We start from the raw sequence: 17,617 nt of genomic DNA on the forward strand, positions 1-17,617 counted from the left end.
AGAAACCTTCAGAGCACTTGAGGCTTGACAGAAACATATGCTGTGCCCATGTCAGCTCCCCAAAAGCAGTGGAGAAGTTCACTGGGGGCCAGCAGGATTTGGTTTCCTTTGTGAGGGGAGAACTAAGTGAGCTAAATGATCATGCAAGCACATGTGCATCCAGATTCACTAAATCTGTCCTTATTTCATTAGTCCTCTGCGGGTAATCAGAGGACATGTTAAGCATAGCTTTCAGCTGCTCCATCTAGCAACACTTGGGGGGATAATTAAGGACTTGCCTGAGAGAGCAAAGAGAGAGGCAGAAGAAAGAACGAAGGACTTTGAGAAGGTAATGAATAAGCTAACTGGGATCACTTCAAGAGTGAAGTTGGCTTTGAAGAACACCCACTGAATGTATTCAAGCTGCTGGGATGAACACATTTCTCAAACACCCATGTGGAAATCAATATTGAACTACCTGGAGCTGCTTTCATGTAAATCCCTAGGAAAAAGTGAATCAAGTATTTCAAAGAATGGGGCTTCAGCGATGCCATGCCATGCTTAAAACGTTGTCCTGCATCTTGGCACAACCTGGCCAGTGACAGAGGCCAGAGAGAATGACAACTGTCAGAGGCAGCATGGGACAGGGAAGGAGTTGCAGGCACCACTCCGTCAAGTGTTACACTCAGGAAATCCGATCAAGCACAGGACAAGTTAGAGCTGTACCAGATGGTTTGAGATGAACGAGAGTGGCAGCTATAAATGCGGGGGCCAGGGTGCCAGGTGCACTGAATAAGTGTGGCTAGGATGATTTAGAGACAACGTGCCACCTGTTACAAGCAAGGGGGGGGTCCAGCCAGCTGGCAACCTCTGCCATGACATCCCAAAGCATGCATGTTGGAGGGTGAGACGATGCACTGGTGGTGAGCAGGATGGCAGGCCAGCAGGCAGAGCTGCCTGCAGCCTAGTGCAAGTACAGGCAGGGTGTGCTGGCACGCTGCAGCTGACCTTGCAGTTTCCTCATGGTGCTGAGGAGATGTGTGCATTGACACAGGAGACACATGGCAAGGGCAGGTCGATGGTCCAGGACTTCACCCAGGATGAGAGTCTTTCTGCCTCCCCTTGCTCTTTTTGCTGCATTGCTGGCACTGCCTGAGTTCCCAGGACACAGGCACAGCTCCTCGTTTCCCTCCCCATCACTGACTGCAGCCCTCTGCTCAGAATATGAGCAGTGGCAGGGTCCCAGCAGGGAACTGGGAGCCCAGAAGAGGGAGAGAACAGGGCGGTTTAAACTCGTGGTTGGCATGTCCAAATAGTCCAGGGCATAGACACAGCTGCAAAGGGCTCCTGGCCACATGGAGAAAACATTACGCTGGCACGAGGCATTACAGAGGGTGGGAGCATTTCAGAAGAGCACGGTATCTCCTGCCTTCCCCAAAGCCCCTAGCAGAGAAGGAAGGTAGTAAACTCTTTGCTGCTCACCACCCTGCAAAGGCTGTACCCATTGCACAGCCTGGAGCCAGAACCTCCCTGCTGGAAACCTCTTCCCCTTAATGATAGCGCACTGCTCTAACGAACGACAAATTCTGTGACAGCACAAAATAAATGGGGAACACTCTCAATCTGAAGTTTGTATTGAATTAAATATTACAGCATTGATTGGGTTATTCATTTAGCATCTCACTCAATAAACATCTTTTGCAGTGCATGTTTCTCCATTTATCTTACCTTGTCGTGGAACCTCTGCTTGCCCACCACGCTCGGCACTGCTGCCCGGCTGAGGTGGGGAGGAGGGAGGATGTATGGCCCAGGAAAACTGCCTTCAGCATTTCTTCCAAAGAGCGAGAGCTCTGCTTGGGAGTCACAAAAATAGACCAGAGCTCTGGTCTGTGGAGGGAGAGGTACTCGCTTCTCTCGGAGCTGGCTAAAGACAGCACAGACTTCCAGGGTCTCTGCTGAGCTGTGACTCAAGCTCAAAACCCAGGACAATCTCCCAGGACACGGAGAGAGCAAGTAACAAGGAATGCTAATGCAGCACCGAGGGCTTATCTATAACCTGTGCATGTGCTTCTCCAGGGGGTCTTATTTTAATGCCCCCACTAAGTCATTTCTGTGGCTGAAAGAATGCAAAACCCAGTCTGATCCTCTTACTCAATCAGGAATATTACAAGAGGACCAGAGCTATTTTAAACACCCCTTAGAAAACACTTGCAAAGCTAGAAAGCCCCATAAAAATGTCAATGCAAATGCAAAGCGCTCAGTGATTTGGGTGTAGGCAGTGAATACACTCTCGTAGGCTCAGAATGGACATAGTCTGTAAAATGCTTGGCAGGCTTTTGGACTCCATAAGTAATCCAGGAGCCATTCTGGGAGATGGAATGCAATTACTAGGACTAGTTGATACCAATTTATTTAGTGAATTTGCTTTATTCTGCTCAAGATCTGATCACGGCTGCCCAAATTTGTTTGTTGTTTGTATTTGTTCATTGAATTATTTGTGCAGGTAAATTATAGTCTATTAATCATGTTTATTATGACAGTGCCTAGGGATTGACCAAGAATGCACCCCCTCTGCCTGTTTTCTGGGTAGTGTGCAAAGACAGAATAATAGGCAATCCCTGGCCTCATTTATGTTTGAATTGAGTGCTTTGTTTATTTGTTATTTGTCAGTTGTTGGCCGTTTAAGTTGTTTAGCACTCTTTGTTTTCCTTAAACCCAGTAACATAAGCTCTTCAAGTAAGAATTAAATGTTACAAACAAATCACTGGAACTTTAGTTTTCTTGGAAGGTGGGTGGTGGGTTGGGAGAATGGAGGTGAGAAAAGTCACTATGAAGAGAGAAAAAACAGTTGGACCCTAGTTTTTCCAAATAGCTGAGTGACTTGCTAACTGGGGGAGTGGGAGAGCTCTATGTACTAATGACCTTGTGTTTCTTTTTCTCCCATCATGCCGTTTTGCTGCACGAAACCTGTATAAGAATAATCCAGTCGGCCATAGCTGAATCTGCCTTCTTCCTTATCTGGTTGTTTAAATGAAGGGTCTCAAGGCTAGTGTCTCATCCTTGGCTCAGCTCTCACTGTTTCAGCAATGACACTCTGCTCTCCAGTCATCAACATCTCTTCTTGGTGGTACACATTTTCTGGAACACTCTTTGCTGAAAAAGCTAGGGTTGCAGTATGGGTCTGAAGATGTGCCTTTCCCAGCTGTTAAGAAGCATATTCCTGGGGCATCTGAAGGTCTGATAAAGCCACTCCTTTGTCTCTTGTGTTCTCTGCTTCCAACTCGGGTTGGAACTGATTCTTTTCCTGAAGTCTGCTCTTTGAAGTAAGCCTCCATCTTTGCATCATGTTAGAGCCTTTGCCATCTCTGTTGTCCACCTCCCTTCTCCTTGTTTTCATCCTTTTCCATGCCTTGTCTTGTATTCATTTCTCAGCACCTTTCAAACACAGACATACAAATTTGTGGCCAAAACTTGGTAAAAGATTCTTTTCAGGTTTGGTTTTTTTTTTTCAGTGGGTAATTTAATCTCATTTCCTCTTTTCAGATGAAAATTCTTGAACTGGAATTCTCCTGAACGTCAAAAAAGCCCAAACAGGTTAAACCAAACTCATGTCTAGTGAGTTCCTCCTGTTCACCACAATTTTTCTCATGAAGCTGAACCCAAACAAGAATATTTTCTACCAAAAAAAGACAAAAATTAAAAACTTCTCCACCTAAAATTTCAAAGTGGATCTCCAATTTCCACTTCAAACACCACACTTAAAATCTTTTACTTCAACCTTGCAAAGATAGAACTTAATATGGTGCCACAATGACAAATGCAGTTCTTCAGACCTTCATTTTAGGACTCACCTCTAAGAAAGACCCTCTCCCAGAGGAGAATGGAGGAAAGCTCAACTCCCATAAGGCCCTGCAGCAGCTTCGAAGGCACAACACTGCTTTTTCCTTCCGTTTTCTTCTTAAATTTTAGTTAGTGGAAATCCCAGGGCTCAGTTCAAACAAAAAAATAATCCCAATGGGTGTTTTTTGACCCAGCTGTTTTTAAGACCTTTGACAACCTCTTGTATTCAACACCAAAATTCTGCTAGGTATAGAGGTCAGATCCTTAAAGCTTCTGTTGTCCTTAGCTTTCATTCTTCTCTTCCTCTCTTTCTCTGCCATAGATCTGACCACAGTGAAGCTTTCTTTGACAGTTTGCCCATGCTTATTATTTATCTCCCCTCCCATGCCTTTCAGCACCCCAGTTTCTTTTCCAGATCTGCAGGGAAAGCAGAGTTGGAGTTGAGAGAAGCAGAGGGGGGATTAGTCCCAGAGGATGCCCTGATCAGCTGAGTTCTCAGTTTGAAGTTCTGGAGCTGAAGGGCTATACTCCTGGGTGGACTAGAAATAACTGTAGGTGTGAAATTTGACATTAATGCATTGTGGTTTAAATCCTTTTGTGCTCACAGACCAGGAGTCACCTCGTAGCTACATGGCACAGTGAAGCGTGCACACTGAAACAGGTAAGTGTTCTTTGTCTGGAGAGGGAATAGAAGCATTTCAAATTATCCTTTGGAAGAATAGTTCTTCCTGGTGCTTATTTGATTTTGTTATACATATACAAAGTATTCAAGCTAAATGCCTTTGCTAGCTCAATTACTACAGTTTACTTACTAAGGCTTGTTAAATGCTTTCAAGCACAAGTCCCTTCTGTACCATTAAAGAAGCTTTCCATTTCTCTGATACTGTATTAAGCTTCACACTTCCACTCCCTAGTGGACTTTCGCTTGTAACCGGATCCTAATATATCCTATTATACAAACCAAAGTGATGGGGCAGGCCTGTGCTACAGAAGGACTTTTAGGATCAGCTGTTCTAAATTTCTTGAAGCAGTCAATTTCGTGCCACTCCCCATTTCCTGGATTTTTCCAAAATCAGCTGAAAGCCTTGTTATTTTACCTGACACCACGTTTCCCACTTGTTTACTGCATCTCATTTAACATGGTGGCTGGCATGAGGAGAAACACAGCACAGACCCCTCTAAGGAGACTCTCTGACCCAGTTACTGTGCAAGCTTTTGATCCTGCAGTCTCAAGTGATACCACAGGCAGCCGAGTGGACAGCAAGCTGTACTTGTGAGGGAATATTGTTATTGACAGTAGAAAGGAGAACTCTGAATTCTGCTAAGTCTGTGACAGAAGCTCTCCCATAACGTCTGTGGCCAGTTCTCCTGTGTGAAGAGGAATGAAGCTATACCCCCCACTGCCCAACAAATCTCTGTTGTAGTTGCCCTGGTGCCCCAGGACTCGCTTTTCCATCTCAGAGCGTTAGATGTTTGCAAATATGCTGCTACCCATGTGTTTACTCACAGTTGTCCCAAAGGCATATCTGCATATCCCACAGGCGCTTCATTGTTTTAGCTTGAAAAAAATCATATGGAAATTTATGCAGGTAAAGACACTAGTCACTGTGCTGTGTTTAACAAAAAATCTATTGACAAGAACTGGGCTGCAGTATGACTTTAATGACTAAACACAATGGAGGGAAACCAATAGACACAGTACAGGTGAATTGCTTAGTCTGTGCTTCCTAAAATAAAGTTTTCCTCTGTGTAGGCCCTCAACATTTTCTAAAGCGTGGGCCACCTCCTGTTTGAGAAGCTGCCTTACAGATGCCTCCCATTCTGCTCAGAACCAGGGGGGATGTGTTTCTTCTCCTTGGCAACTTAATAATACCCCTGTGACAGCTCCAGTGATCACTTGCACTGAGAAGTCATATGCCGAGGGTATTTTGTGTATTGTTAACATCTTTAAATGTGGTTTAGCAGCTGGAAACAAGGAGAAGAAGGTGGAACCACAAGACCATCGGATCTGCATTGCCTGTGTTTAATATCTGTGAGCTCAGAAATGGAGGGAAGAAAGAGATTCTCAGAGATTCTTGCTGCTAAAAATCTGCCACAAGACAAATGATGGTCTGCAGCAGGACAGCTTGGATGAAATTGCCTTTTTCTGTGTGCAACTGAGTCCCACCTGCCAGTACAGAGGTATCCCTATGGCACCAAATAAATAAAAAATTAAGTAAACAAGATAATCTTTTCTTGGAAAGAGAAATATGTCCTGTTTATAATGCAAACTAGATGCATTTGCCATGTAAGTTCTTCTGAAACTTAACCTGAGGCAGATCTTCTAAGTGAACAACAAACCCTCGACTACACCTCAGACAGTGCAAAACAGACCACGGCCTCCTTTTCACAGAATCACAGAATCACAGAAGAAAGCTTCAAAGAGCTGGGGATGGGTCTCTTTAACCAAGGAACAAGCAATAGGACAAGAGGGACTGGCCTCAAGCTGCGCCAGGGGAAGGTCAGTCTGGCTCTTAGGAAGTATTTCTTTGCAGAAGGGGTTGTTGGGCGTTGGAATGGGCTGCCCAGGGCAGGGGGGAGTCCCCATCCCTGGAGGGGTTGAAGAGTCGGGTTGACCCAGCGCTGAGGGATCTGGTGGAGTTGGGAACGGTCAGGGTGAGGTTAATGGTTGGACTGGAGGAGCTTCAAGGTCTTTTCCAACCGAGATGATTCTGTGATTCTGTGAAACCCTTGACAACACCTCAGACAGTGCAAGACAGATCACAGCTGCCTTTTCAGGGAGGTCCAGTGACAAAATAGAAATCTTCCCTGAAATGTGTAGGTAAAAAGTCCAGTTTGACCAGAAAATCATCCACTCGATGAGGCGACAAGCAGAAAAGGTGGACTTCTTAAAATGGAACTCAGGCCACCTCAGTAATGTCCTCTGGTGTGTGTGCGTCCTCCTATAAAGCTGTGATAATCCAGTGAGTGGAGAATGTTTTGAGGGAGTGTGCGCTTCAAATTGCTGGTAGCAGTCCCCCAACCTCTGAGATCTTCTCACCTGCACTACATGTGCCCCACCACAGCATTATCTGGATGTCTTCAGGAGGGACACACAACTGCCCCCCTGCTTTGGTGCAGCAAGCAAGGTGCAAGCATCACAAAGATGTACCACTCTGGAAACTGCAGCCATCAGCTGCAAACAGTCTAACACGCATCACACTGTACAGCATGGCTGGGAAGCCTGCAGCACGGCTCAACAATAGGCTGAACCAGCGTTTGGGATCTTTGTATCTGAATGGCAAAAATGCCAGTCACACAGTGGCAAGCTGCTGATACAGTGCGAACTCGGACAGATAATCAGAGCGTGTTGATGAGGGAAATGTTTCTGCAGGCTTCGCACTGGAACGAGGATTGCATATGCATGTTTGTCTAATGTTAAACCAGAACATTTGGTGTCCTGTTTTCTCATTACTGTCACAAGCCAGGCATGCACAAGAGATGTGTCACCATGTGCCAGTGCCTGGTTCAGATCACATTTACACAACTGCATTCACTGGTACTGCCCAAGTATAGTACTGAAAGGCTTGCAGATGCACAGCTTGAAACACAGCAATATTATCCCTGCTCCCTACTAACACAGCATTCTGGAAATCCTAAATTTGAGGGACAGGGAGACAGCTTTTGTTTTTACTGGTATAGTAACATGAAGCCATTTACAGCGGTGGGAAACCCCTGCCTTAGGTACCCTGGGGCTTTATGGCATCGCATGGGAAAAATAAGACTACATTAGTGGAGTACTAATCTGTAGTTGTTATACTGGTATAAGTTACCCAGGCAAAGGCAAAATTTCACTTGTTCATCCTTCCTTCAAATTACTTCCCTGAATTTCCAGCCCTGGTCTTCCTGTCAGCTGTTTGATATGCCCGAAGTTCTTTTTGCAGCCCATTCTCGAGTATGAACACACACGGAAAGGCAAAAATTCATTTCCAACCTGAGGGTTTTCTCCCCACAGCAGGAAGGCAGGTGATGATGAGGATGAACTGGGTTCCCAGGCAAGTGATGAGTGAGGCAGGGAGGCAGCAGGTCCACGTGAGGTCCAGTGCCCAAGCCCTCCCCTCCCAGCCAGGGGACCATTGATAAGGATGGCCATTTAGCCAATACATATTTTCCTCTTTAGTACATAATGGTAACCTGAATAAAAGGTTTGAATTACAAAGCAGGCTCACCCAGCACATTCTCTGAGCAATGACTGCCATTTGTGTCAAGAAAATAAAGAAGGAGAGAGCGGCCTGGCGTACATGGGCAGGAGTGACTGAGAGTAAGGCAAGAGCGGCGACTAAGGCAGTTAACTGGAAGTAAGAGGCTTACCCTGCTGAAACGAAATTAAAGAAAGCCACAATGACAAAGGAAATTTGATTAAAAAAAAAAAAAAAAAAAAAAGGTAGATTGTTATTATTTGAAAGTCGAGTGCTTTGTTCTAGCAACAAAGCAATATCGTTCACAAAAGCCTAATAACGATTGCTTCTCTTCCCCTTTCCTGTGGCTTCTCGCCTGCCTTGTTGCCCAGAGCCAGCCGGTGAGCCAGGGCCAGCAGAGGTGTGGGGGGCATGGGAGCAGGCTGTGGGCTGCGAGAACTGTGGGGCTGAGGCAGCTGGCATCCCTCTGTAACTCAGCAAGGACCTCATCCTTCCTCTCCTGCCACCCTCCTCTTGCATCTCAGCAAGCCTTTGTCCTTCTCTTTCCCTACTCCGCTGGTGTCCCTCTCTCCTTCTCTATCCCTTTCTCCATCCTTCCTTCTCTCCTCCTGCCTCACCTTATTTTTCCCTTTCTCTGCCTCCACTATCTCCTCTCCATTTTCCTTTTCCTTGTCACTCAGCTGTTCCTCTCTTTCCCCACTCTCCCCCTCTCTCTCCCTGGCTGCGCTGTGTTACTAATGTGCAGTAATGGTATGGCTGGAAAGTCATTTGTGCTCCCCCTCTCTTTATTTTTTTCCTGCAGTATTATTAAAACTGCTCCATCACTGGCTGTAATGGGAGCGTCTGTATTTTCTCCCTTGCCCGTATCCCTGACATGACATAATGCCTGCCCTCACCAAGACGCTATAACACCGAGGTAATTGAAACATAACTCACCGTAAATTACAGGCCGTTGTTCCAGGCAGGGCCCAGGCCATGCTTCCTGGAGCTCATTCCAACTGGAAGCTAAACATTGCTTTAAAAGGAATGCTTAAGCAAAACAAAGCCATTTAAAGAGCAACACAAATATAGAGAGGGAGGGGAGCACGGGGCTTGGACTTTTCTGGAGCTGTGGGCTCCCACCTGCATGGCAGCCGGTGGGACTGAGCAGTCAGTGGGTGCTTATGGTGACTTTTCTGTGGTCTGTGTGTGTACTGAGCCAGGGGGGACTGGGGCTGAGGTGTCCTTGCAGGAGCAAGTGTCAGCATCAAATAAGCATCTCTGTTAGCAGAGAGGCTGAGGGCAGACGGGGCCATGTCAACAACTTCCTACCTAAAAAGTGCATCTGGCAGGTCAGAGGTCCAATGGTTTGATAGGATGCTTGCAGAGTCGATGTGTCCTCGTACCCATCACAGATGTGGTAACCTGAGGTTTTATCCATCCCTGAGGGATCTGAGTTCCATCTTGTTGAAACTGATAAGGCTGCAGCCTCCAAAAAGCCCAAATCAGTGTGGGCTGCAGGGTCCTAAATGCTGAAAAGGACACCTCTCCACATTTATAAAACTAGCAACAGATACCTATATTCAGAGCTGAACATTTGCTGACCCTGAGACTTGAAAGACCTTGGGCTCGAATGGTTTTAGACCCAAATGTCCCACTCATGTGCTGAATAACCTCAGGTAAGTCTCTTCACTTTCCTCTGTGCCTCAGTTTCCCCTTCTGCAACACAGGGGATGAAACACCAGCTTCCTTTCTGGTGAGGCAGAAAGGTGAGTCAAGGGTAATTACCCCACAGCTGATGAGAGGAGAGTGAGCTGCTAAGAAACATCATTTTTCAGGCAGAAGACAGCCCTGGAAATCAGGACCCCTGGGTTTTGGTTTTGACTCTTGCTTCAGCTGGTTCTTCACCCATCAGCAACTCCCTCCAGCACCCCGTGGCTCAGCTGCCCCCCTCTGCCCTGCAGCACCATCCAGAGAACTGGCTGGTTTGGCATTTGGTCTGTCATCCCTTGAATTCTGGGAAACTTTGAGCAAAATGCACACAACCCCAAAATGTGCAGTCATTTTCTTTAGTAATGGAAGTGAGTATTTGGAAACTTTGTAAAGGTCAGGATTAGACAGAGCAGCCTATCTCTCACAAGCACAAACTGGGGTCTGTCCAGGGCCTTTCTATTTATTGTCACTGGCCACCGTGGCCCAAATTTGTGCCTTGGTGTCATGTGAATGGTGTTATAGGAATAACAAGGTCTTGTGAGAAACAGCACTCGGCGCAGTGCTTCACAAAATACGAAGGGCTTTATTTTGGGGAATGAGATTTACTATTTTTCTGGGATGAAATGGCAAAAACTCAGGGAACTATGACCCTGTGACTGCTTTGGTTTTCCCCGGAGCCTTTCACAGTCAAAACTATTACAGTCAGCAACCTAGCAACCGCTGTAAACTGCCCTGGAAGAGCCCACAGACCCCATTTAAGGGCTGGTTTTCTGGCAGCCAGAGAAAAATCCCCTCGGTGTGAAGCCACGCTGTGGATGGGTGGGTCCACCAAGGTAGCGTGCTCTGGGTGATGCATGGGCTTGCCTTTGATTACAGCCGCAGGTGACAGGGGATGCAGCTGCAGAAAGGAAACCTTGGCAGGGACTGCTCTGCAGCATTAAGCAGTGCATGTCTGCAGCAGCTCTGGGAACACAAGGTGACTCGCTCCTGGGGTCACAGGGCTGCTGCGTGGGAGCCCGTGTCTCCTGCCCAACAGCGCCTAACCTTCTGGACTTCACGCCTATGTGGGAGCTGGAAAAGCCAAGGTGCAGTGCAGGATGACTATATATTGGGTGAAGATTCTTGCAAGAAGCCAGGCCCTCTGTTTCGTGGCACGCCATGAGTTAGCAGGGTGATGCCATATCCTGTGCCACCCTGCTCGGGTAGCTGCAGCAGCAGCAGCATGGAGGTACCATAGGTGTGTGCTCTCCCACCCCTTGCTTTCCCTGGTGCCTGGTCGGAGTTGATTGCTTTCTGTGAGGCCTGCCACATGCCCCTTGAAAAGAGTTTCCATCAACCTTCTTACCGTAGCTAAGGTTTCAGCAATCTCACCCCTACTCTCCTTGACATTATTAGTTTATCTTTGTCCACTGGCAAAGTTCCCGAGCAATTCAACAATAACAATTGTTTCTCTGTGGCTGAAAAAGTCATCTCTAGCACTGGCTGTTATTGATCATTTTACAGGAACCGGACAATTTGTTTTCCTTTCCCATTTTTAAAAATACATATTTTGAGTGAGTTTCAGTCAATTTTAGTGCTCATGAAAGTGAAAGACTGATGGCGTTGACTAGAGCTAAACTTAGCTCTGTACGGCTTCCCCTGTGCACATCTCTAGTAATACACCACATTACCAACTTGCAGTAACTTCTGTCCCTCCCAGACTGGGGCTCCCCTCACCAGCTCTGCCAGTGCCTCCTCCTGCCTTGCAGCCCCCCTGGCTCCTCGCATCAACCCTTCACTACTGTCCTGCACAGTGTTGATCTTATTTAGATGGAGGTGTTGGGTTGGAGTAGTTTTTGTGCCCCAGCTGGCAGTGGGAGATGCTGTCAGACTTGCCAGAGCAGAGTGAAAACAGGGGCATTTCACTGCACAGAGTGACCAGTCATGAGCCAATCTTTCCCTTAAGCAGTCAGTCAGCCTTTTCCAGTCCCACGTGCTTGCAGCCCAGGTGCTCTGCAGGGACAAAAAAAAGAGCATGCACACCCTGGCATCCCGCTCTGCTCTGAGGCTGAGGTGTGCTCTGACAGAATAAACCTGACAGAATTGGCATGGGACAGTGGGACAAGGTGGGATAGGTAAGGGATATATACTTTTCCCACTGCATGTTTCTTCCAATAGTTCCAGGCTTATACTGAAATGAGACTGAGCTCTTACTCATCTCATGACACTGTTTCCTGCTCTCTCAGCTTCTGCACTTCTGTTCTCCTCTGAGGGTAACCAGAGTGAAGCAAACTGTGTCTAAGATGTCTCCTGCCCTTTTGCCCCACCTTAGAGTCAAATGGCCATCTAGCTACAAGCTGTCCAAGCAAAAAGAGTAGCAGAGGCAAATGACCCTCTTCTTGAGAAGCCCTGGTACTTCAGCATCCCCTCTTTCCATCAACCCTCTAGAAATGAGGCATTCACCCCCCTAGAAAAGTACTGAATTGTAACTTTCATTTCAAATCACTATTTCTAAATAAAATACTAAAAAGTCTTAACATGTCATTTCATTTTCAGGGCACTGTTCCTTTTTTAAACAAAAAATTTGAATATATATTGTGGCCTGTTTGGTGGGGGAAAAAAAGGCATTTGAGGCTAAAACAAAAATTGAGTTGTTTGATTTTGAAGTATTGATTCAAAATAGAGGGGAGGAATTAATTTTGAATCAATTCAGAATTTCTGGTGAGAACATACCCATTTTTCCCTTGCTTTCTTTCTCCTTTCCTTTCTCCCCCTACTGTAGTCTATCAGTTAAATTAGGTAAGGAAAAATAACAGCAAGTAAGGACACACATCAGTGAGGCCAGGGTTTTCATTAAAATGTTTTAAGTTGGGGCAATGACTCCATTCATCTTCCACCCTCCATGGGAAAGCGTAGCGCATAAGCCTCTCCTGTAGTGAGCCTGAGAACAAAATGGCTGTTGTCTCAGGAAACCAACCGAGATCCTAAATATTTAACACACAGAAAGGTCTCCCTTTGGTAATCACATGGATGGACAAATGTGTGCATTACTACTAGTACCACCGTGCCCTCTCTCTGCTGTGCAGGGAACTTTGCCTCCTGTATCCCACTTGATGGCTCTGTAGGGACCGAGCTCCCTGCTATAGGCTCCCCCAGGGTCCTTATTCCCCAGAAGTCCTGCCCCGGCGTCCTGGAGACAAGCCACCTTGCATTTAATTGTTTTGCCTTCCTGGGCTTGTTTTCATCTCAGGTCCTGTTTGTCCTGGATCCCTGAGGAGAGCTCTGGGCTGCTCAGTTAATTGGAAGTGGCTAAAGCCGTGGAAGGCAGCTATGGAGGTGGAGGGGGTGTTGTTGGGTTCAATTTGCGGAGAGTGTTGAAAACCTCTTGCTTAGTTTAACAGTCATTTGCTATTAGGGTGAGATGCTTGTCTGGGTACCTGTGGGAGATTTCTGAGATGTCCCAGGGGACTGTGGAAGTGATGGCAATTATCTTCATCTGCGTGGCATTTTACTAAATAGTGGTGAGGACTCTGAGAGCTGGAAAAGAGGAGAGGGGGTAAGGCTGAGTGAGAGGACATGGGAACAAGGTGTATGTTAGAAAACGAAGGGGTAAGGAACACGCTTGTGTGGCCAGGTGTATAGAAGAGTGAATGATTAAAGTGAATGGAGAGGAAAGAATATCAAGTGTGCTGGCTTAGTCTGCAACCAATGGAGGGTAATGACCAGGGAGGCTGGGGTTAAAAGGAAAGAGATGGGATAGCAGTGGGGTGGGACTCTGAGAAAGACAGAGAAGAAAAAGATGGAAAAGTGTGTGAGCGTGATGTGTGTGTGTATGTAACACAAAGGGAGAGGAGAGAAGGGGCTGTACGTAATGACAAGCCCGTGGTAATTGACTCTGCCAGGAGGAGGGCAGGGGTTGGAGCTGACAGAAGGTATGTGTGCTGGTGAGGCACTTCCCAGTCCTGGAGTCCAGGAAGGCTGCAGCATTTAGGTTTATGCTGATGACACATCTTTCCACTTGGGCAAATGGACGGATTCCCTCTCTAAATCACTCCAACGTGATTTTAATAGCAGGCAGAGGTGGCTTTTGGATAATAAATGGGTACTAAACCCTAAAGAGACACAGGCTGTGTCATACAGAACAGATGGTAAATTAAAAAGAATGGAAGCCCATGACTTCGCTTAGCTCTGCTCCAAGCCGGGGAGCTCTCACTCTTGTTATGCTAAGTATTTAGTATTTACATTGCAAGGTTGCTTTTTCTCCTACCCTGACTTGGAAGATCGCAATTATGTATAATAACAGCAAGATCACACTGATTAGAGAGGTGGCAGGAATGGCAAGGCTGGATGATGGTGATGATAATCATCATTCTTATTAGTGATCATCAATAATTAATAATTGCATTGTTTATTCTTCATCAGTGGCAGTAAAGACACCCAGACAGGCCAAAAGGTTTAAAAATCAGCTTGCTTTGTTTTGTTTACTGACAGAGAAAGTCTTCCTTTGCACTTAGTTTTTACTTGGAGTTGCCAGGGCCCTGAGTCCCTGTTCACCTTCCAGAGGGTATTTAAGCCAGTTCTTAGTATTCTTTGGCTCTAACGGATTGAAAATATGTTTGAAGAGCTAAGCACATACTTAAACACAATGAAGAGCAGAGACTGAAGCGAGCTTGTCTTTGGAGTCATGGGAGTACCTGGGCCATAAAATGTATTAGTAAGCAGAGACAGGCCAGAAGTGAAGCAGCAGTAGAAATCTTTGCTGTGAGCCTGTGCTGGGTTTGTGTGAGTGGTGGCATTTTTGGTAGCAGGGGAGGGGCTACAGCCCCCATGAGAAGCTTCTTGAAGCTCCTCCAGCTCCAAGTCAGATCCACCTCTGGCCAAGGACAAGTCAGTTAGTGGTGGTGGCAGTGCCTCTGTGAGAACATGTTTAAGAAGGAGAACCTGGGAGGAGGAGGAGTTGGAGTTGCGAGGACGACACCTATTCAAACACTGAGGTCAGTGGAAGAAAGGAGGAGGAAGGGCGGAGATGCGCTGGAGCAGAGACCCCCTTGCAGCCCATGGTGAGAGGCTAGAGCCACCCCCCCTGCAGCACACGGAGGACCACGGTGGAGCAGGTGCCCACCTGCAGCTCATGGAGCAGTCACTTGCTACGCCAGAGCAAGTGACTTCAGGTGTAGATCAGTGCTGGGAGGATTGCAAGTCAGGAGAGACCCATGCCAGAACATCTCAGGAAACACTGTGGCCTGTGGGAAGGACTCACATTGGAGAAAGTTCATGGAGGACTGTTTCCCGTGAGCAGGACACCACGCTGGAGCAGTAGAAGAATGTGAGGAGTCCTCCCCCTGAGGAGGAAGGAGTGGCAGGACTGACCGCACCCCCCCTCCCCTGCCCCCTGCACCACTAGGCGGGAGAAGGTAGAGATATCAGGAGAAAAGCTGAGCCCAGGAAGAAGAGAGGGGTGGAAGAAGATGTTTTTAAGATGTGGTTGTGCTTCTTACTGTTATACTCTGTCTGTTAAGTGTTGTTGTTGTTGATAATGTCTCAATTAAATTGATCTTTTTCTTCCCCTAACAATCTGTCTTTTGCCGTGACTGTAATAGGTGAGTCATTCCTCTCTGTCCTTATCTTCATTCCTAAGCCTTTTTGCTTTATTTTCTCCTTCCCATTCCTGAGTAGTAAGGGGTGAGCGAGTGGCTGTGTGGTCCTCGGTTTCCCTCTGGGCTCAAAACCACGACAGAGCACCGTGGGGTGAAACATGGTCCTCTGAGGATGCTCGGGTGGTTCAGATTCAGTTGTTACTGCTCGCTTTCTCCTGCTTTCTCCCTGCTCACAGAGCAAGGCTTGACCCCTCAGGTGTCCCAAGCTGAGATGCTGCAGGAGACAGCACGGGAGAGTCGGAGGAGAACCCCCCCCCAAGCTGGGTTGTGTATCCTGATGGCAGCCACTCCCTCTGAAGGAGGACAGCAAACAATCTATTGGCCCAGCTCAAGCTTTGACAGTGGTACTGCAGAGACTGTAATGTGATTGTCACAGTGTCAGCATGAACAAGTGCATATTCATAAGTGAAAGGTGTGTCATGGTACTTCTTGGGCTATTTCATGGCCCTGTGAACTGGGATAACTGGGATTGTGTCATAAAATCTAGCAAGGGATCTCAGTAAGAAAGCATGGAAATGCATGAGCCCAAGAAATCATTGCTTTAAACACAAAAGCAGCCGGTTAAGGCAACAGTGTTATTGCTTCTCTGTCTGATATACATGAGAGGGAGCAAATCCTAAAAGCAGCTGAAGCCATAAAGGCAATCACTTACCAAGGCCATAAAATATTGATCTTCCCCCATCTGAGTCCTGTCAGACTGGCATATTGGAAGATGTTTGTACCTTTTAAACAGGTATATGATGAACAAAGAGTGAAGACAGCACTATTAACCTAGAATTTTACTTGGAAGATCTAAGAAAAAAATCCTTCATCTTCTGGGACATGAGTTCTGTTACAGCCTTGCTGGAAAGGAGCTTTAAAGGCAAGTACTTCTGGCTCTGCTGAGCTCTCAGAAGGGAGGAAAAGGAGGAAGATGAGTGCATTTATGTTTTAATTGCAGTTCCACATCGAAGGCATTTTAGGCCCTAACTTCCTTATTGTGCAGGTTCCTAATCCCTACTAATTTAGGGCAGCATTCTCAAATTTTCCCACCTAATGGTAGATATGTAAACTCACATACAGTTAAACTATCAGAGAAACCTATGACTACTAGGGGGAGGAACTGAAAAGAAGAATAACTTCAGCTGAATGTCTTTTTTTAAGAAGAATTTTTAATTCTCATCCCCCTCAATTTATGCACTTCTTTTAAACTTTGGTGATTGTATAATATGTATGTATTTTAAAATTAAAATAATTTTCATAAAGCAAAACTTCATTTAATAGTCTAAGTGGAAAAAAAAATCCCAGTAGGTGAAGGGATCTGTGATGCTTCATCCAAGTTATTATTTTCTAGTATTAATAATGAAAATTACAGCCACCGGTAGTGGCCAACTAAGAAGAGATCTTCAGTGTATTCAGGACCACATGAATGTGGAGAGCAGATTTTCCCTTCCCTTATAAGCTCATCATCCAAACAGACAAGACATTCAGAGTGCGAAATGGATCAGTCACACACACTACACTGAAGTGGGAGATCCAGGCATCCTGGTAGGAAGCTGAGCATCCAACTAAACTGCTAAGGGAATTGTACAATCTTATAGGATGATTGATGGAAATAGAATGCAATTACACGTTTGGTTCTTATGTCACCACAATCACCACTATAAAAAGACCAGCCTTTCAAACAGCGAAAAACCCTAGGAATGGTCCAATGAGTGGAAAAGAAGATATGGCAACAAAGAGGAAAAAACAGAAAAAAAGAAAAAAAAATAAAAAAGAAAAAAGAAAACCAACCCAAACACCCTGAAAGTAAGAACATTTGGGTTTTGTGTGGGCTTATACTGTGAGGAGGTTGCTAGCAACTCAACCGTGCAAAATTAGTTTGATTGCCGGTGTTCACATTCATAATTTTCCACAATTTAGATTTCATGAAAACAATTAAAGCAAAACCATACTTTGTCACCAAGAAATAATTTCAGTAGGTTTTCTACTCATATAAAATCATAACTTTGACAGTGAAAACAGATTCAACAAATAGATGAGAGGGCTCCAAAGAAAAAAGAGGACACAAATATAAAAAATAAAACGGAATGAAGACCAAAACTGGAAAACAAACAAAAAAAAAATTATAATCTTCAACTTAAAATTTTCCACGACTCCTGACTAATTTGGTAAGCTGTTCCTGCCAGCTCTGACACTTAGGCCTTAAGGAAGGCACCCTTTGGTTACATTGAAGTAGCCAGCAGCTAGAGTTTGGCATCTCAGAAGTGAAGACTAACGCAGATGCTTCAGTGCAGACTGAAGCACCTCATC

This window comes from Athene noctua, chromosome 1, assembly GCF_965140245.1.
Source record: "Athene noctua chromosome 1, bAthNoc1.hap1.1, whole genome shotgun sequence".
Lineage (NCBI taxonomy): Eukaryota > Metazoa > Chordata > Aves > Strigiformes > Strigidae > Athene > Athene noctua.